This window comes from Papio anubis, chromosome 2, assembly GCF_008728515.1.
Source record: "Papio anubis isolate 15944 chromosome 2, Panubis1.0, whole genome shotgun sequence".
NCBI lineage: Eukaryota > Metazoa > Chordata > Mammalia > Primates > Cercopithecidae > Papio > Papio anubis.
In genome coordinates, this window is record NC_044977.1 from 4,076,091 (window position 1) to 4,098,789 (window position 22,699).

A 22,699-nucleotide genomic window follows, 5' to 3' on the forward strand; every position below is an offset into this window, starting at 1 on the left:
AAATTGATGAGCCATGGCCCCAAGGAAAAGGTTGTCTCTGAAGATAAACAGTGATTATTCTGAAATAGGATTATGTAAGCAGGTTTTATATGCCATTTTAGAAGTGAACAGGAAAGCAGAGAGAGAGAACCCCACTGAAGCTGTGGGACTGGTCTATGCTGTAACCTGGATTTGCTGAGGGTGGAGATCACTCGTATTCACTTCAGTGCCTTCCATTGTCTAGTATCCTGCCTTATACAGATTGGTGTTTAATAGATGCCTGTTGAAGTGAACTATAAGTTGTTCAAGTCAGTCCCTTGCTCATTTTAAGAAGGTAAGTCATGGAAGACAAGAATGCCAAAGTGAATGAAGACAAGGTTATAGGAACCGATGAGAAGAAGATCCTGCGAATGACTGAGCATCTCAGCAGCACTAGCTCCACGTCTTTATCTTCCCACTCTAGCATTCTTTCTCCTCACAGGCAGGTTGGAGAGACTTAATGGAGAAGGAATAGAATGAAATATAAAGTGCCTGGACTGCAGAAAAACAGGCAATGCTTTTCAGTTTTCCAACCAAAATCTTTCTTAGCTGCTCTGGAATTAGCAACTAAAGCAAAATAAAGACCATATTTGCTACTCTGTTAGCTAAGACCATAGCTCTGGACAAAACACAAACAATTCTTTCTTGACATTTTCCCCTACCCAAGCTCTAATTACCTGATATCACTTTTAATTATTTATTAATTATTTGTTTAATTATTTTGAGACAGAGTTTCGCTTTCGTTGCCCAGGCTGGAGTGCAATGGTGTGATATTGGCTCACTGCAACCTCCGCCTCCCGGGTTCAAGCTATTCTCCTGCCTCAGCCTCCCAAGTAGCTGGGATTACAGGTACGCACCTCCATGCGTGGCTAATTTTGTATTTTCAGTAGAGACAGAGTTTCACCATGTTGGTCAGACTGGCCTCGAGCTCATGACCTCATGTGATCCACCTGCCTCTGCCTCCCAAAGTGCTGGGATTACAGGTGTGAGCCACTTGTACCAGGCCGTGATACCACTTTAATAATAGTTTCTCATACCCCCAAATTATCTCACAATGCTTAGAATGAAAATGATTGCTTAATTTATCTAATTGCAATATTATTCTAATAGATAATCAAGATCTTCTTTCTACCCTCTTGTGCTTATTAAGCTGAATTTAATTACATGGAAACCCATCTACAAGCAACAGCATCATGCCAAAGAATACAACCAAGCTAGCCCAGTGGTTTACTCTTCTGAAAACAAAAAACAAAACAAAACAAAAAACTCACAGCTCATGCCCTCTGCATGTTAGATGAAAAGCCTTATCTTTGTGTAATGTAAAAAGGGCAGTGAATCTCAAGGAGGGTTTTAAGTACCCTAGAGCATCATCTGGAAAGAGTGTTATCTGTAGGATGCCAAATTGCTTCTACTTAAAATATTTAATGGCGCTAGAATAGGAAGATAGATTAAAGTGATATTATAATCAGAATGTGAATCATAATAAGAAGGGGAAAAAACAAAAGAAGAGGATGTGACTGTGGCTTGTTTCCAGCACCAAGAGCAATCAGTGTTCTCACCATCACCGCAAGACCCTTCCTTGTACATATCCTGCCCCACAAGGAGTCAGAAAGAGAGCAGATGCTCCATAATCTGCAATTCACGATCTCAGCATACATTTGTGTGACTGGAGTAATCCCATTTGATCATATTAGTTTTTGATCTGGCAGTTTGCAGGTGCAGGTGGCTAAGACATTGCCTTATTGGCCGCTTTGTATCACCCTCAACAGGAAGTCCTCTTGGGGTTTTACACACCTACTGCATTCAGTTATGCAGTCATTTCATTCCAAAACCTCTATCATACCTCGCCAGCTCTCATATCCAGAATCCCAATATTCACTGTTATGTATTTTATTTTCTCTCTTAAATATACTTGTTTAGTATATTGCAACCCATAGGGCAGATGCATTGCAGGTATGTTCATTTTCCATAAAATCTCTTGATTTATTGCCTTCCTCCTAATATTAATAGGCGAAGAGTCTATTATTATATGGTGTTATCTTTAAAATGAACATTGACAGGCCTCATTAGAAGTGGAGATATTTTTCTAAGGAGTGAAGATATCCAAGCAAAAATGATTCCATAATAAATATTTATCAAAGTCATTTTTATTGTGGTAAAATATATGTAACCTAAAATGTATGCCTTTAACCATTTTAAGTGTTTAACTCGGTAACATTAAGTACATTCAAATTGTTGTACAACCATCACCACAATCCATCTCCTTAATGCTTTCATCATCCCAAACGGAAAACTCTGTATTCATTAAACAATAGCTCTCCATCTCTCCCTCCGCTTAATCCCTGCTGACCACCATTCTACTTTGTATCTCTGTGACTTTGATTATTCTAGGTACCTCATATAAGTGGAACCACATAATATTTATCCTGTTTATTGGCATATTTTATTTACCATAGTGTTTTCAAAGTTCACCCACAATGTAGTTGCAGTGTGTATCAGAATTTCATTTCTTTTTATGGTTGAAAAAAATTCCGTTGTACATAATAGATCACTTTTTGTGTATTCATTCATTCATCCATAGACATTGGGGCTCTTCTACTTTTTGGCTACTGTTAATAAGGATGCTACGAACACTGCTGTACAAACAATTTGTTTGAGTCTCTGCTTTTCATTCTTGTGAATATGTACCCAGAAGTAGAATTGCTGGATTATTTAATAATTATGTTTAATTTTTTTTAGGAACCAAAGTATTGTTTCCACAGTGCCTGTGCCATTTCACATTTCCACCGGCAATACATAATCTGATTTTGTTTGAAGTCTTGATTAATTCATTAACATTGCGATCATTTAGTGAGATGACTGTCCACATACCAACCTGACAGACAATAACCAGAAACAAGTGTCTCAAATGAGGACAGAGGCCAAACACCTGGGCAGAGTGGCTCACACCTGTAATGCCCACACTGTGGGAGGCTGAGGCAGGAGGATCACGTGAGCCCAGGAGTTTGGGGTTTCAGTGAGCTATGATCGTGCCACTGCATTTCCGCCTGGTGACAGAATGAAACCCTATCTCTAAATAATAACTATAAGAATAATAGTCATCCTTATGGCTATTAATGTCAAATTGAATCCAATATTTGAAAAAGAAGACATGAGTTTACCTTCTCACGTGAAGGAGTCAAAATATTGAGGGAAGGAATTATGACCACTGGTCCAATCGCATTTTTTCATATCCCAGAGTCTTAAAACATGATGATTACTCTACTTCCACCTCAGGAAAACAGGTTGTAGGTGAATATTTAGGGAATTCACCAAAAACAGCTTTAACTCTTCTTTTAGTTCCTTTGATGGTTCACATTGTCATTGCCTCCTTGATCAGGCTGAGATTATCTCTTTCCTGGACATGCTGAAATCTGTAGAGTTGCAAAATTATCCTTACCAACACCATCATGAGTAAAATACAACTCCGTGGCAGCTATCCACTGAAAATTAAAGCATTGATGTTATTACCATGCCCTGTAAAACTATTTTATTCATAAATTCATCTGCTTCTAATTTTACTGTGAGTCTATTCTTCCCAACACTGTCTAATAGAACTTTCTCTGCTGATGGAAACAGTCTATATCTGCTCTATCCAAGACAGTAGCCACCAGCCACGTATTCACGACATAAAATTAGCTATCTAAATTGAAACTCTAAATTAAAATAAATTTAATTTAAAACTCAGTTCCTTTGTTGCACTAGCACATTCAGTGTCAATAGGCACATGTAGCTAGTGGTTAGAGTATTAGACAGCATAAGTTCAGATAAACACACTGATACGTTGTTGTCATCTTTGTCCTAGTTAGTCACAGTCTGGTTATTAAGATTGACACAAATAATGCTGTGCTAAAGGGTAATACAGGCAAGTGCTGAGTCTTATTCAAACACAAATGAGAGAGAGATGACCTTTCTATAAGAAAATGAGAAAATGCTTCAAAAAGGGCATAAAAATAAAGTTATATCTTGGAGAATGAACATAATCTCTACAGACAGAAAAGAAGAAAGGTGTTTTGAGAAGACAAGAAGGTGAAGGCAATGAGTTGGAAACAGAGTGGTGTGTTGAGGGAGGGTAAAGTGTACAGTGTATTGTAAGACACACTATACTTAGGAGAGAGGGAGAAGAAAGGGAAAGAAGTTAGGAAAGTAGCTTGGAGTCTATGAAAGGCAGAGTGCTGAAGAACTCAAACTCAAAATCACACAAAAGAGGGCCAGAAAGAGTGAATAAAGGCACACAATAAATTCCTTCATTTTCCAAAATAATTTCTTTCCTTTATCAGAATTGTGACAAAAAGCATTCACTGGAAGAAATCAAAATTATTGGTATGAATATAATTTATATTTGGTACAGAGATTAATTTTAGGTAAGCTTATGAATTTATGCATCTGTCATTGGCTAAACCAGGCCATTTTTAACACTCTCTTAAATTAATACCCAATATTTAAATAATCTAATACTTATTTAGCACAAAGCATGCTTGTTTAGTATGAGGTTGTTAATTGGAGAGTAAAAGGTAAATTCTTACAGAATACTTTCTGCGACTACATATAAGCAAGCGAAGTTGTTTTACAATCCTCCTAGTTCCTCATTCCAGGGTAAAATTTAATATAATATGTACAATATGCTGGAATAATTTCCTTTCAAAACATTTTGTGCTTGGATGAATATTTTTTGAATGCTTATTCAAGAGTTACACATTGATCAGGAGCTGTTGGCTGTTGTGCCGAAATGTTCTATCTCCAGGTTCTAATTCACCTGGCAAATGGTCAGTCATGCTACGGTCGTACAGTGAGTCATGCTTCTTCCTTCCACGTACTGAAGTCCATTTCTAAGGTTTACCTTTGCTATAGTCCTATACACAAGGAAAGTTCATCCTTAGTAAATAGTATTCATTAATATTCTCTATAGAGAACTAAAACTAAGTAAATGATGCTATGCCTAGCTAAGGACTCATTACACATGAACAATTCACATACAATTTAAAGAGATTATACAGTTTGTCTTTAAAAAAATGGTATTTAATTCTGGCTAAACATAATCGGATTTTGTTTGAAGTCTTAATTAGTCTTAATTAATGCTTTTCACTTTGGTTCATTAACATTGTGATGATTCAGTGAGATGATTGTCCACAAACCCATCTGACAGACATAACCAGAAACAAATGTCTCACGTGGGGACAGATGCCAACCAGCCTTATAAACAAAAGGCAGTGCTAGCCCACCCGCATATGGAAAACTTATGAGTGGCAATCATATTTTTCAGCACATAAAACAAAAAATCAATTCCAGCTAAAGCAAAATACCTGAATGTAAAAAGCAAAATTGAGGCGGGGCGTGGTGGCTCATGCCTGTAATCCCAGCACTTTGGGAGGTCGAGGTGGGTGGATCACCTGAGGTCAAGAGTTTGAGTACAGCCTAGCCAATATGGTGAAACCCTATCTCTACTAAAAATACAAAAATTATCCAGGTGTGGTGGCGGGCACCTGTAGTACCAGCTACTCGGGAGGCTGAGACAGGAGAATTGCTTGAACCTAGGAGGTGGAGGTTGCAGTGAACCGAGTTTGTGCCACTGCACTCCAGCCTGGGTGAGAGAGTGAGACTCCATCTCAAAAAAAAAAAAGAATAAAAAAGCATAAGTGAAAAATTTTCAGAAAAAAAGTAAGATATACTTTATGACTTCACCATAAAGATTGGTGTCCCAAAACAAGATGGAAAAATGTAATAAAAGGTTATCAATTTTAATAAAGCACAATGTATATCATATTTGAAAAAAATACATAAAATTATTTCCTTCATTAAGAAGAAAAGATAAAACACCACCTAGAAAAATATATTTCAAATGCATATACCAAAATAAAAGTAGAATCCAGAATATATAAAGAATTTCTATAATCTGCAAGATAAAAGATAAATGTCTCACTAGACAAATGGGTAAAAAATATGTTTAAGCAACTCACAGAAAAAAAAAACCTGAATGTTCTATGAAAACATGCTCACCACACTAATAATCAGAAAAGACAAATTAAAACCATTCAGCTGGCAAAATTAAGAAATGTGAATATTATTAAATATTCATGGGGGCTTTCACAAATATGCTTGGAAACTATATATACTACAGGTACTATTATGGGTTTGCGCACAAAAAAGAGAAGAAACACATTGCATATCATCAGCAATTTCACTTCTAGGCAAATATCTAAAAAGTATATGTGCATAGTGAGACATGTGCCAAAAAATTGCTACAGTCTGTTATAGTAAGAAGTGAAAATACCTATAAATGAGAGAGAAAAACATAAATCATAATATATATTTTAATACTGTATATATGCTATATATATGCACTATATTATATATGAATATATACTATATATAGAATATACTATATATTTTACCATATCTACTAAATATCTAATAATATATTTAAAATTATAATATACTTATATACTTAGAGTATTTATAGAATATAAATGCTGTATATATAGTATAGAATGTACTATTTATAGAATACTGTATTGCAATGAATATGAATAAAGTAACTCTACCCAAAGCAACTTTAATTAATCATAAAAAAATTTCCAAGAATGCAAGCAATATTTGACAATTTAGGCAAATATTTCACTTAATTAATACAATACTATTTATGAATTAAAGATGTAATATATATAGTAAACGCAAGACAAAATGCATATAAATAATAACAGCAAATTTACTCACTGGTTAGCTCTTAAAAGGGAGATTCAATCTGGAAGAGTACCCAGAAAACTTCAGTATTACATTTAATCTTTTATTATTTAACATGGGTGGTAATTCAAGGGAACTTGTTTCACTCATTTTTGTGTCTGCTAATCAAACATGTCATAATAATAAAAAGACAGAGTCATTAAAAGCTCCAAGTACTCTGTACAGCAGCACCTCAACTCTAAATGCCATTTTCACATGTGATTACCGAAATTCTCCTCTTGGCAAATCGGCCTTTCTGATGCAGGACTCTCGTACTTCGGTAAGAATGACTCATGTGATCTAATTTATTAGACTCTAAGCAAATCTTTCTCTGAAGCACAGTAATCCGGGAAGACACAAAATAAGATCTAAAAAGCTGTGCAAATGGCTCCTCCCCCAACTGCTAAAATCAGGACCATATTGATCTGGCTGAATTGGAGAGCAACTCTTGTGATCAACATCCTGTCCCTGGTTACACCTGGAATATCTGTTACTATGTAGACTCAAGTGCTCCACCCCCACATATTCTATTGCAATCATTCTGATGGGGGATCCTGGAACTGGTGTTTTAAGGGTTATTTTTTTCACTTTTAAGATTTATTTGGTTCAATGGACAAAGTTTGAGGCATACTTCTTCACAGAATTTAGAGTCTGTGTTAGAATCTTCAGGCTGCCACAACAAAGCGCTACGGAGTAGGTGCCTTGTAAACAATAGAAATGCTTTCCTCATAGTTTTAAAGGCTGGAAAGTCCAATATCAAGGTGCTGGAAGATTTGGTGTCTGGGGAGGACCCGCTTTCTGCTTCATAGACGGCCATCTTCTCATGATTAGTCGTGGGGGAAGGGGCAAGAGAGATTACTCAGACCTCTTTTTGAGGCGGGAGTCTCTGCCTTGTCGCCCAGGCTGGGAGTGAGGCTGGGCGCCATCTTGGCTCCCTGCAAGCTCCGCCCCCCTGGTTCCCTGCCACTTATTCTCTGCCTCAGCCTCCCGAGGGAGTTGCACTACAGGCGCCTCAAAATTTTACCACGCCTGCTAGTTTTTTGCATTTTTATAAAGATTTGGCTCCCCACTGTGTTAGCCAGGATGGTCTCCATCTCCCTCTGAGCTGCATCCACCTGTCTCGGCCTCCCAAAGTGCTGGGATTACAGGCTTGAGCCACCGTGCCCGGCCTACTCAGACCTCTTTTATAAGGGCACTAATCCCATTCTTGAGGGCGCTGCTCTCATGGTCTAATCACCTCCCAAAGGCCCCATCTCCTAATTTTAATTTCAGCATATGCATTTGGAGAAGACACAACATCAGATCATAGCGCAGTCTCATAGTAGAAATGAATAAATGATTGCAATGGAATTTCAGAGGCATTATTAAATGATCAGAAAGGGAGGAATACTTAAACCTATTTTCTCAACATGAAGGTCTTCACAGAAGAAGTGACACTTGTTTTGTGTTTTCAAACATCGCTGAAAAAATGAGAAAGTGAGAACCATTTGGGGCAGAATTCTGGAAAACACACACACACAAACACACACACACAGACAGAGGAATGAAACAGCCTGAGTATTTAATAAAATGCAAGTACATTTTCATAGTAATTGATCATTCTGAAGACTGAAAAGAAGAATTCATGCTTCATATCACAGAGTACCTTCAAAGACGTGATAAGGAGTTTAGAAATTGTCATTTCTGCCCTAACAGACAGTGTCATAGTATGCACATGACTTCAAATGGCTGATTCCAGGAGGCAGAAGGAAGAATTGGAGGACAGGCCCATGAGGAGAAGAGGTGAAGCTCAAGAGAAAAATCCTAATTTGTTTTTCTTTTCATGACCTGAACATAGAGAATGAGGCAGAGGGACATAGCAAAGAGCAATGTGTCTGGATGCATGATGTAGTATTTATAACTTGGAAATCTAAAGAAATAAGCAAGTGTGTGGCATGGAGGATGATACCTGTGGCTTGGAATGCTTTCCTTTAAGATAGTTTCCTTTAAAGTGTTTGTGATGCATCTCTAGGTGGAGATGACATTAGATCTTTGGAAATATAAGTGTGACAATCAGAGCAATGCATGGACAAGAAATATAAAATTTGGATGTCATTATTGAAACTCCAGAAATGTATCACAACATCTGGGTGACTATCGAGAGTGAAAAAGCAATAAGGGCAAAATGAAGAAATACAATGAAGAAATAGAAATTTATAGTTGATGGATAATGTATGTAAAAGTATATAAGGTAAAGGCTCAAGAAATGTTAGTTTACTCCTAATCCCTGAATAAAGACCAGATTAGACAGCAGATGTTATTGGAACTTACTTGGAATTTCAGAGGTAAGGAACAGCAATAGTGTTGGAATAATAAGAAAAATTTTTTGGTAAAGAAGGAACATGAACCATCCCGGACAAATGGATAGTGTTTGGCCAAATGAGGAAGATAATTTTGCAGATTAGAGAAGACATGTGTGCAGAATGTAAAGGTGGAAATGTACAACTTCTGGCTGAAAATGACGTAATGGATCCTTCTCAGACATCCTGGCTATATGTGTACAAATTTCAAAGAAAATGAAAAGTCCCTCAATTTTCCCCAAATGATCTGCTCCCCAGAGATGATAATACGGGTAGGGTGTCAGATAGGGGTGGGGTATATTTTCTGAAACAGTTATTTACTGGCTATGAGATCCCTGGAAAGTAACTGTAAAAGTTTGGTCTTGGACAAATGCAAATAATGCTTTGGACATGAAAACGACATAAAGGAGATTTAAAAATTACGAGTACTAAAATAAAATTCAAGGAATAATCAAACTCCTTGTTTAAGTATGGGAGAAAATAGGTAGGTATAGTTAATTGAAGAGAATGGCTCATTTAAAAGCAGCAGTATGACATACTAGAAAAGCATGTACTCTGTTGTAAGAAAGAACTTGTTTCTAATCCTGGCTCTACCCCTTTTCTGCTGAATGGTCACGTATATTTTCCTTAACCTCTCTGAGCTTCATTCTCTTCATATGTTGTAGACACCTAATAAAGCCTACTTTGAAAGGGTTATATGGGGATTAACTGAAATACCTGTTGCAGGTACCGTGCCTAACACTGTTTCTACAGTTTTATCCTATACAGTTTTGAATTAGTCAGTTAATCTTCTAGAACCTCAGTTTCCTGTAGAATTGGGAGAATTGACTGATCCATATAGCACTAATATATTTTAGGTACAAATATGAATACATCAACAATAACATTGCTCACTTCAACAGCAAGTTTAGAGAGATAAACGATTATGTGACCAGGTCATAATCTAGCCTACTGTATGCTATTATGTTTTTGTTTATGGTCTCAGAAAGAGAGGAAAATCAGTTGAGTTTAGGTGACAAGAAGGAGCTCATTCTCCAGCAAATTGGCGGAAGCTCACCTCAAGTTACATTTCAAATGGTGCACTGCACCTGCTCATTCATCAAGCTGCCAGGGGCTTGCTTTACTGCCTTGTTTTTTTCATTTTAAATTCACATCTTTGTGGTGTCTTGAGTTTCTCAGCCTCATAATGAAAGTAACATATTAAATCTTGCTTCAATAAAAGTAGTTTCTAATGTATTAAGTATACAGCAATGCCAAAAAGTGAGATTTTGTAGCTAAGCACAACACTAGTTTCCAAATAGTGCACACAAGTGTATAGCTTCCTTTTCATCTCTGGCCAATGTTATTTCATGTTTGAATTGATTCTATTATGTTATAAGGTAAAGGAAAATTATACAGAACAATGCAGTTCTCTTTGGGGAGATATTAGGGTATTTGTTCTTTATTTCATGCAGCATAGGGTAAGAGAAAGTCGGCATTAAACCTTTGGGACTCCCTAGGCAGCTGTTGAGTCTCTGCCCTCCTCCCATGCTCAGCTCAGTGCTATATCTCTGGAAATCACTAACCTTCATAGAGTAGAGCCCAGAAGGTGGTAACACTGGTTCAAGGACAGGATAAGGGAAGGGAAGGGAAGTAAAAGGAAGTAAATAGGAAAATACAACAAACATGTGATTATCAGCTGTTTTCTGAAGCAAGCCTCCACCAGGGATCTGCAGCTGTGTCATTGTGCTTCAATTCTGCAGATCCTACAGGGCTAAATTGGAAGAGGCATGGAGCAGGAAGATATGTGGGAAAAGGTGAAAGGAAGTCCAAAAACCAAGGCAACAATATGAGGTGAATGCCCCCACTCCTTACATACTCCTAATCTTTGTCCCTCATGGGAGAGGTATAGGTCCCTAAGAAACAAAGTCCTCTTACCAACTAGATATCTGCTCTGAGCTGCTGCTGCTTCATCTTCCTTTTGGGGGGGGGATGGGGGCCGATATTGGAAGGCCAAAAATTGACGGAACATTTCCTAACCCTGCCTCTTCCCTTTAATAAAACCAATATGATGCATGCTTACGGATGGCCTTTGAAAGTTACCAGTGCTTCCTCAAGATATAGTAGAGAAGCAGGTTTTAAGGTGGCAAACTGAGGCTTTCAAAACAATAGGTGCTAGGAGCATAAAAGTTTGGGCCTGAAAACCCAGTTATGAGGCTTCCAAATAAATCAGTGGATTTTCAACATTTTTTTTTTTTTGGTAATTATTATATCCTAGTTCCCAAACAACCACAATAAAGGAGGCGCAGGGAAAGCGAGGAAAAAAATGAAATGGCACCGTCTTCCCCCAGGTGCTCAAAGCATTCTATTTCCTTTGATACGTAGCCTTCAAGTAACTGACAACCCCAAGTGGCCCATTCTATAGGGTCCTGCATCTACGCTCCTTCCTCTGCGCGCTCAGCCGGGGTTGACAATCAACCTCCAAATTAAACAATCTCCCACCACTACTTGGAAACAGACAACCATCTCTTAACAGGCCTCTGTACCACCCAGCTTGATGAAAATCACTTACACAGGGCAGATGACACAGAGGAGTTTACAAGGTCGGGGCAGTCCCTGGCGGGGCGTGAAAGGGTGGGAGGTGCTGAGGTCAGGGTTAAACTACCCTGTGAAATGAGCCTCCTGCCCTGCCCTTTCCTCCCTTCATCTACAGAAGGAGTCTCCAGTGAGTTCCTGCTTCTGGAAATCTGCCCCCTTTAGTGCGGCAGAGAGGCCAGGGGCAGCATTTCAAAGCTCCGTCTAAATCAATCCACTTAAAAGAGCCCAGAAAAGCCTGACCACTGACCATAATTGCCCCAAATTGCTTGTTTTCCTTCCCCTCTTGCAGCCTCATCAACATTTCCCTTCTTTCCCCTTCGTGTCGTTTTTCTCTTGGGGGCGCAGGTCCTCTAGATGCTTGGGGTGCATACTAAGGATATTCGAGTAGTGGAAGCTCCGACTCGAGCCAGGAGTGGGATGTCTTAGCATTCCATCCCCCCACCCCGCTATGTGCGTGGGACACAGTGCCTCCTAGAAGGGGATCCCAGGATTTCCGCGGCCAGGTGTGAGCGCCCTGCACGCGGTCCTCCGAGACCCCAGGGCGCGTGGCAGCCGGGCAGAAGCCGCCTCTGCAGCGCCGCTGTCCCGGGTGGAGCGGCAGCGCAGGCTGCGGCACTGGGGTTGCCACGCCGAGTTTTCCGCATCGGCCGCCCGCGGGGCTCGCCTGCTTCTCCCTATTGTGTTCGCGGAGCTGTGGGACCGAGCCCCGCGCGCGGCCGCACCCGCGCCAACGCTGGGGCCGCAGGCTCGGGGAAGCGGGGCTGGCAAGAGGGGGCCGGGAGAGGGAGCAGGAAGGGGCCCCAGAAGGGCACGAGCTTCATCCATAATGCAGGGGCTCCTGGACCTCCCTGCAATACGTTTTCCAGCTAAACGCCACCAACTGGAGCGCCTCCTAGCTCGTCCCACTCGTGTGGTTTTTGTGTGTGAAAGACGGGACGCACCTTTTCCATTCATGTCTTCTCTCATTCTTCCTCCTTCCCTCCCTCATTTCCTCCCTCACATAAAGTCCCCGCTGGCTCAGCTTTCAGCTCTCATCTTCACATCAGCACCATGTTTTCAGGCAAAATCCTGCAGGTTGCAATCGCAAGTGTCAAAAGTCCCCGCTGCCTACATGTCGCCAAGAGTTTACCAAAATCCACCCAGTGACGCTTATTTTCAAAGCCCCCACGCTCATTCATTCCTGAGAATGCTTTCAGAGTTTGGAAGCTCCCTGCAGCCAGCCGGGGTCTACGCCTCAGTCCGTTCACATCACTCACAACGGCGCGGTCAGCGACACTGAGATAGCTGCAAAGTTGCCCGGCCCCAGCCCAGCAGACCGCTGGTGCTCGCCGCATCCCAGGAGGAAATTGCGCGGTGTGCCCCCAAGAAGCCAAAAGCGGCACGAAACCTACTCAGACAAGGGTTAGTCCAGCCACACACAACAAACAAATCCCAAAACTTCTTTGTTAAGCAGTCGCAGCCTACCTGGAACGGACACTCGGCACAACTTGCAAGGAATAAACAAACATCGCATCCCTGCAGGAAAACTTGTTGAATCCCTCCCGATCGCAAGGCTGCAATTTCCGATTTAGCCTGAAGGTTTTTTGGTTCTACCCCAAAACACCCTGGCGTATCAGCCACAATTTCTGGATGAACTGCAGAGTCCTCTCGGCAACCGTTCTGCACTCCCACAACCACCAGTGTAAAACCCAGCGTGTCCCCTTTCACAAATCGAAAGCCTGCTGTCACTTCCTTTGCAACCATTTGCGAGACTTACCCTTGGATAAGCCTGTTTTCAGCGATCTAGCGGCGCCGTAGTGCAGACGCAGCCCCTCCAACTTTGCTGTGCACTGAGACCTTTCCGAGTTTAAACCAAGCGAAAGGTGTCTGAGACTTTTCAACCTAAGAGTGGGAAAATGGGGAGAGAGTGAAGTCGGGTTTCTTCTCGGTATCAGCACCCTGGAAAAATTCAATCCTTCTTCGGTAGAGAATTCTTTCAAACCCGTTATCTGTATTACTATTAATGCGCAGAGCAGAAGGCATTGCATACAAATAGGTCCAAGTGTGCGCTTCTATTGGTGGCTGCGGAGGCCCCTGGGTCCTACTGCTCCGGTTCTAAACTACACAGCAACACTAGGCACGCAGCTTTGGAGACGCCGAGGGGAAAATGGATTTAATTGATTCGTTACCTCTGGTATTGTAATGCCTGCTGCGATGTTTAACCGAGGGGGGAGGAAAAAAAAAAAAAAACCTTTACATTTAACTCCTGTCATGTGATCTATCATTTCATATCTGCTTTTAATTGTCTGTGTGGAGTGGCTTTGATCATACAAAGGATTTTAAAAGAACATTTGCGAAGGAAAATTCACACAGATACTTTTGGCAAGAAAACCCTCTTTTGCTCTCTATTATGCATTACTCTCATATAAATCCAGGAAATTGTATATAATCAAATACTTCTGCGCTTCACATAGGTACACATGGCACCCAATTGTATTCCTTACAATTCGTAGCTACTCCAGATAAAATATCTTACACGGGTAGTAGATAGTAGAAGCCAAAATATGAGTCTACCAATGATAAAACACGGGTTATATTAATCAAATGCTACAGAAAAAAATCATATCAATGACAATGGCATGGGCATCATTTTTACTTTGCAAAATTAGAAATTCAGAAATATTTTCCTTGTAAATATTGGCATAAAAATATAAATCAACATAAAGGTATCTATAATGTCACAGTATGTCAAGCATTTACTATTAATTGCTACATTCTCTTTTTGCAGTTTCTCTCTTAGCAAGTCCATTAGTAATGCAAATTGGCATAACAAGGAGATTTAAAGTGAGGCAGACCTGTGGTGACTAGCAATTTGAAATACTGAAACAGTGTGCAAAATCACTTTAGTTCATCATCAGGAGAGCCAGTTATTTTAAGAATTAGAATATTAAATGCTGAATCTTAATATATATTAATTTGAAGTCTTAAACATGCTGTTTTCTTCTGTCTTTAATTTTGTGGAGGAGAAGAGAACTCCTCATTTAAATTAAAATGACATAGACTTTCCACAAAATCCTAGATATGATATTTACTGATATTACAATTTAGGAAGTAACATAATTTTATTGTTCTTTGATGTAAATAATTATGATAAATTCCAATTTAATTACAAAATTATTACATATATGTAATGTACCACTAAATGAACATTGTTGGAAAGGGACACCCCGGATAAGGTTAACATCAACCAACCTATAAATTCACCACCAATGTGTAAACTAAATAAATGAAAACACAATGCAAAAATACAACAGACTCGAAATCTGATTCCAAATACATGTATAGCATTTGAATTTATGTAGTGTGTGCTACAATCCTTCTTCATTTCCATAACTCTTTCCTTTTCCAGCCCCTTCCCTTCCCCCATCAGTAACCCTTGACAACAGAAGTGTTAACTTCAAGTCCAGGTTGCCTTTGCTTCCTTCCAGACCTAACTTACAGATTGCATCCTTGTAGGAAACAGAATTAACTCTTACACGACTGAGAGGTGAAAGAAGAGAACTTCTTTCAGGGATTAGAAAATCCAGTATTTTTATGTGTAGTTGCAAAGTTTGCACCAAACACATATTTTTTAACATATCCATGACCACTAATTCAGAGTGAAAAGACGTGATCATTGGTATTACATCAGAGTCAATTTGCTGTATTTCTTCATTGCTGTTGTGTCACTGAAATAGCTTTTGAATGACTTTTATTCAGGGTTACTTCGATCACTTTATTTCAGGTTAATAATTTCTCCATTTACAATAGAGTTAAAATGAAAATATCGAAGTATTGCAATATTTTGTATATTGTATAAGGGTATAAGTATAAGGGTATAAGGGAGTTTTTTTAATCTGTAAAAGCTATTATTTAGTAGAGTAGCAGAGTAAGAAAAGCATAATGACCATGCAAAGTTGAATGAAGATGACTGACATTCATTTTTTTTTTCTAAAACAAGTAAATTATTGGTGTTTCAACTTCTTTCTACAAGGTGATCTTGTAAGTTGAAAGTTCTGCATTTAATGTGTATCGTTTTAGAACTGAGAAAAGACGTGTTTTACACAAGCTGACAGATTTTATACAAAATCAATGCAGCTTATCTATGACCATAATTAAATGGGGAAGTTTAGTAGTGGACAAATGTAATAGTGAACAGAAGAAAATAAATAAAACAAAACTTACCTGATAGCAAATTTATTATATAGTCTCATGATAAGTTTTTACTTTCTACATAAAAGGCTGATGTAAAAATATAGCAAGCTAAACAGAAACTTAAGTTTAACTTACTATTTCTTTTTTAAAAAGTTTTCTACATCTCTTCAATAAATTACTTGTTTATCCAAATTATTATCATATGAGATATTTATAGTAAATATACAGTTATAAATGTTGCAAATATATTTTCCTTACTTCTTGGACACTAAGACAAAATATATTTTAAAGAAGGATATTAGAACCACAACAGTTTTCATATATCCTAGATCTGTAGTAATATCCTTGATCTATTCTTTATTATTTGAAGTACTGTTGGACCCTTCATTTTGTCAGTGCAGTTTTCAAGGACAATATATGCTATGTCAGAAACTGATTTCCATGATGTCCTTGGATCATGATGACAATGCCTTATTGTGGTTAATGTGAACATCTATAAAAGTTGGAAAGCAAAACATACCTGGCACATCCCTGTCTGCCATTAATACAATCAGTCTACTTTGTACATTTAGGTGGGTAAACATGCAATAGCATGCCATTTGATGAAACTTAATGAACTATAATGACATTCAGCTACTTATCCAAGCTATTTAAAAAACTCTGTCTTGAGTAATTTTGAAATATGTATAGTTTAAAAACTTTCAAATCCACAGGCATTGATCTATGCATCTGCTTTAAATAGAATATTTATCCATGCTTGATTTTGACAGATAAAAAGGAAAATTACCAGACATTCAAATTATACTTTGAAAGCAGAAATACAAAGTTAAGAATGTGAACAGTTAAACAGGCATTTTTTGAAGTGTAAATCAGTACTACAGAGCAATGTGTGTGTGTGTGTATATATCACAGATCACTAATTGAGATGTGATGGTATATTAAATAATGCAGTAAAACATCTTAATAATTTAGAAAGTTGCAAGACACCACATGTAAATACATGGCTCAAAAACTAATCTTTATGAATGGCTATAAAAGGTGAAGAAAATACAAGCTCAAGTGTTAAAAATATCTTTATAAGATGATAAGTCTGAGAAGAAAGATGGAACTTCAAAAAGGTCAACTAAATTTGACATTAAGTGGAAGGGATGAGAACTCCATGGGACAGTGATTTGGATAAGATGATCGCCATGAACGGAATGCTCATATGAAAATTCTAATAAAAACTGGCAAAGAAAGAAGCTAGAAGAGGATATTTTCTACTATAAACAAGATTATAAAGCAAACAAGATAAAAGTTGACAAAAGTGTGGAAGTAAAATACTTTGGTAAAACAACACAAACATGAAATAGGGTTGGCATCTACTATAGACTTTTGAGATTAGAGAAAATGTTAATAGACAATTTTAAATTTGAATAGGAAGTTCTTAAAAAGATTTTTACCTATTGTCCTGAGAAATCTGAGAATAAAAGCTCCACAAAGTTTTGTGAAAACAGACAAAAAATTTAAACCTATGTAAAATGTCAGATAAATTTTGAGTTAAAGCAAATAAATGAATATAAATATACATATATACAATACTATGTTACCATTACCTCACTAATTAAGAGCTGAACAACAATTTTCTGTATGTTATATGAAGGTTAGTGGTCAGATTTCATGGTTTGCCCTTCAAAAGACACAACTGGTTACACTATTTAGAAGGAAATCTAACCGAATTTTAATGTATTTAAAGGCTATTCATTTGATCTCTTTTAAAGACTCCCAAATACTTGCTTATAGAGCATAAGACAGACATTATTTTTAACTAGAATTTTATTCATATACCATAGTTCTTAGGTAGCTAAATTTAATCATATTACAATGTCATTTGCTTTTGTCTGGACCAGCTACAAAAGCTAACATTAAAGTTAAGAGTCACTTACTCATTTAGTTAAGGGAGGAGACCACCCTTCATATTGTCTTATGCCCAATTTCTGCCTCCAAAGAAAGAAGAAGTAAAAACGAAAAGGCAGACATGGAATCCACAGGTAGAGAGCCCAGCACTGCCCTGGGCCTGGTAGATAAAGATCAGCCCCTGACCTGACTGCTTGTGTTATCTATAGATTCCCGACATTGTGTGGAAAAGCATCGTGAAAAGCCCTGTCCTCTTCTGTTCCGTTCTGATTACCGGTGCATGCAGCCCCTCGTCATGTATCCCCTGCTTGCTCAATGGATCACGACCTCTCACATGGACCCCCTTAGAGTTGTAAGCCCTTAAAAGGGACAGGAATTGCTCATTCCGGGAGCTTGGTTTTGGGAGACTTGAGTCCACCAATGCTCCCAGCTGATTAAAGCCCTTTCCTTCTACAACTCCGTGTCTGAGGGGTTCTTGTCTAAGGCTCATCTTGCTACGTTGTGAATATTAAATCTCCTTTTTATGGAATTCTATAGGACACATAAAGTAGATAAAGCTGCTATAGAAATTATGAACAACCATTATTTTTATTTAATAGCCAAAGATAAATGAATACAGTAGAGTCAGCTTCTAATAAGGCGGGGATTGAGGAAAATAAATTTTAATATTAAATAATAGTAAATATATTTGGTGTTTCCTATCCTGAGAAATCAATAATAGAAAGTCCACCTGAAAATATAATTGTGCTTCTTTCTCCTTTCTTCATCACTCTAACAATACTCTCCCTTACCATTCCCCTCAGAAAGAGACTTTTTTCTTAAGCAACATTAATTGTACACAATCGGTGTACATCATGTTTAGACACAGAGAATCAAACTTTAGTGGTTTTTAGTCTAAATATCAGAACAACACTTTGCCCAACAAGTCAGTTTTTTTCTTACTGACTGGTTTGTTTTCTTGATAAATACAAATTATTTTTCAATTTTATGACTCAGCTGGTAGATAATAGTAGCTTAAGATTAAATAGGTAGGTAGATGACAGAGATACATAATTGGGAGAGTAGGTTAAAAGCAGATTGTAGCTCTGAAGTTGATGGCAGAAAATGGCTGTGACTATTTTAGTAATACAATAGTGTTAAGTATAGTTAAAGAACAACTTTAAATATTTTCAAAATAGTGTTTAAACCCAGCACTTTTAAAATGGGACATGGGTTTTTTAGGGCAGGAGGTCCTAAAAATTAAATTTTTACAAGAAGTCAAATTGATACAAAAAAGTAAAAAATAGAATGGTAGCAACACATTTTAAAAATAAAGATTAGCCCACACTGAAAAAAATGATGCTTGGAGTATCAGAATAAAGTCTCTATAACCACCTTCTGAGAGAGACGGTTTAAAGTTAACAGACAGCTGCAAATGGGAACTTCCAGTCTCCTTCTAAATTTGAAGGGGCTTCAGTATTCATAATTGAGGAGAGGAGAGATTAAACATATTAACAACCATTAATATCTGTGTGTTGCAATTAATGATGAGATTTTTTCCTGTTTTGTATGTGTTTACTATTCCACAAGGCATATGTATAAATGTTACCATTAAATATGAAAGTTAAAAGCAAATAGTAATACTAAATAAACACATATTTTAATCTCCTATTATTTCTATACCCTAGAAACTCACTAGCCTTCTGAGCCTCAGATTACTGCTCGCTAATGTGCTAATAAAATCTTACTATTGTGAGAATACAATTTTGTAAACTCTATACATTCACCAGTGTTAGAAAAGCACTTAGTTATTTTAAGTGCACTTGATTATTTAGCATCAAAATTTTATATATCCATCTGTGCAAATTGCAAAGATGATCACCAAATCTCACTTTTATACTTTTTAGAAACTTTATAAGGAGGCATAAAACTGTACCAGTTTTTAACAAAAGGTAAATGGGGAAAAAAGTAATGTGAAAGAATAATACAATAACTGGGAAATTTAAAGAATGGCTTATTAAAAACATCCTTCAACAATTGGGCATTTTAGGGTAAAGAGAAAGGTCATGGGCTTACTGAGTAGGAGATGCATGTAGCAACACTTACTTTCTACTTGTACTAAGTTAACTTTTAGATCTTGAGAATGTCTTCGAAGCAGTTTATCTTGATTTCAGCTAAGCATTTGACAAGGGCTTTCATCATTTCATAATATACAAACTAGAGAAAAACTGGCTGGATGCTAGTACACTTAGGTGTTGGATTTGTAGTTAATTAAACCAGTAGATTTCTTGTGTTGACCCTTCAATATCGACCTGAAGAGGGACCTCCAAAGGCCTGACACAAGCCTGTGCACTTGATCCTGTGAAGTTTAATATAGTTATCAGTGAAGGAATCTTCATGAAGTGCACAGTTGCGATACAGCTGAGAGTGAGAGCCAATATCTTAGAACACAAACTGAATATGAAAATGCAATTAAAAATTTAGAAAAAAAGATGCATCAACAGAGAAAAAGATGAAAGCTGAAATCGAATATTGAGCAACAGAATATTTGAAAAATAAGTTCAGAGATCAATATTAAACCACTTATTGAGTTCAACCAACTACAAACTCAGCACAACCTAATGGCATGCTATGAGAGCTAACAAACCTATTAGGTTTGTTAAAAGACAGAGTATATCAAATTCCAGGCCTTATATTAAAGAAAGAAGAAAAAAAAGAAAGAGAGAGAAAGTGAGAGAGAGAGAGAGAAGGAAACTAGGGACTAACGAGCAGGGCTGAAATCTAGATAGTGATGAATCTGATACTGGCATACGAACAAGAATAAAGAAAATAAAGTTATTTAACCAAGGAAAATATTCTTTGAAAAGATAATAACTAACTTTTAATATTTTAAGAGTTGTCACATACAGATGATAAAAAAGACACAAAACAAATGTTACTCTGCTACTTTTTGAGTCTAAAATTCTATGATTCTTATTTATGTAAAGAAATAAAATGATATTGCTAGTGGACAGTCCCATATTGAATATAATAGAAACTTTTCGAAGCTAAGTACCCTTAAAACCTCAGCAAAGTGACAAAATCCAATGTATATTTGGACTACAGTTGCTTGTTGAAATTAAGCTGCGTGGTCATGATTCATCTATGAAAACTTTTGAATTCCAGTTATGCAAAAAATAAAGGAAGAAATGAGAAGAAGAAAGGTAAAGAGTGCAATATAAGCGACTCACAATATTAACTATATCATTCAATGAAACATACAAAATAGGCTAAACATGTTCGTTTGCCAGGGACTTAATAATGATGGCATAAAGTATGATAAAGGTTTGCAAATTCCTGGCATGAAATGGTGATTCAAAGAAGACATACTTTTTAAGACACAGAGATAAAGTTCTTCAACAAGATAAGTTTTGTGAACTTTGTGATTTGAAACAGGTAATTTATTACTTTCTAACCAGAATAATTTCTAATTAGAAAAAGTTTATGTGTATTTTTACATGCACTCATTTTATGCATAATGGAAAGAAAAATCTTCTTCGACACTTTTACATAATGAATAAATTCCAGAGTTATGGATGCAGAATCAACATTAAATTATGGTGAGATGGAAAAAAGCTATAAAAAATAATGATATCCTGTACATGGTATTTTATATTGCAGAAATATCCAGTTGGGTGTTTATCACATTATTGAATGAACTAAACGTTAAAAATCTTCACTGAATAGGAGAATTAGCTTATCCCTCTCTGTTTGAACATCTAGTATTATTTTACGTAGAAGGGAAGCTTCAGTAGTTCAAGCACCTAAGAAAAAGGAGGATTAAAAAGTGTGGCCTCTGGTGCCTTTCCTTTCAAAAGGGTCACATATCTTTATGTGAATAGCTATGGCCAATGACATTTTGGCAGATTTTTTTAAGACTAGCATGTGGCTTAACATATTTTTCCATTACCAGATGATAGATTGTCTTTCCACTAGAGACTACCCAGTTCATCAGGGTTTGGTTAAAGATGACAAGGAATAAAGCCGCAGGTGACCCGCAATGGACACTGAAAGAGGGAGAAATAAATCTATACTCAGGTAAGCACTTGAAACTTCAGGGACATCAGTTACTACAACATAACATAGGAAATCCTAACTAATACAGTATGGAATTGGAGAAACTAGATTTGATTTTTAAAAAGTACTTTATTGAAGAATAATTGACATATAAAAAGCTATTCTTATGTAATGCACATGACCTGATGAGTTTGGAGACAAGGATATACCCATAAAACCATCACCACAGTCTGTCATAAATAGAGCCATCACCTCCAAAAATGTTCACCTGCTTTCCTTATTTATTATCATTATTTGTATGTGCATGTATGTGTGATAAGAAAAATTAACACAAGTACTCCCTTAGAAATTTTTAAAATATACAATACAGTATCGTTAACTATAGGCCCTATATTGTGCAGTAGAGTTCAAGAACTAAGGCATCTTGCGTAACTGAAACTCTGCCCTTTGACTAATACCTCCCCACTTCCCCTCATGCTAACCCCTGACAAACACTATTCTACTCTCTGCTTCCATGTTTGTCACTGTTTTAGATTCCCTATATAAGTTGTATCATTTAGTATTTGTCCTTCTGTGACAGGCTTATTTCACTTAGCATAATGTCTTCCACGGTTATTTTTACTGCAAATACCATGATTTCCTTACTCTGTCTACAAATATACCATACTGAGAGCCCTTGATCTCCTCTTAGAAGGTAAGCAGGGTTGGTCCTGGTTAGTACTCGCTGGAAAACTAGGAACTAGATTCTTTTTTTTTTTTTTTGAGACGGAGTCTCCCTCCGTGGCCCAGGCTGGAGTGAGCGGCGCCATCTTGGCTCACTGCAAGCTCCGCCCCCCGGGTTCCCGCCATTCTCCTGCCTCAGCCTCCTGAGGAGCTGGGACCACAGGCACCGTCACCGAGAT

At 37.6% G+C, this 22,699-nt stretch overlaps 1 protein-coding gene across 5 annotated transcripts in view; it reads right to left on the reverse strand.

Annotated features, from left to right (window-relative positions):
• The window catches only part of ROBO1 (roundabout guidance receptor 1), a 1,151,573-nt gene extending 1,137,701 nt beyond the window's left edge, over positions 1-13,872 (reverse strand). For 4 of the 5 annotated variants that reach the window (XM_021932676.2, XM_021932679.2, XM_021932688.2 and 1 more), the window contains exon 1: positions 13,450-13,871. The gene's annotated coding sequence lies outside the window, so the exon portion shown is untranslated. Of the gene's footprint in view, positions 1-13,449 lie in introns of all 5 variants that reach the window. The other variant, XM_021932690.2, reaches the window with a different exon arrangement.
• Between the last annotated feature and the right edge of the window lie 8,827 nt (positions 13,873-22,699).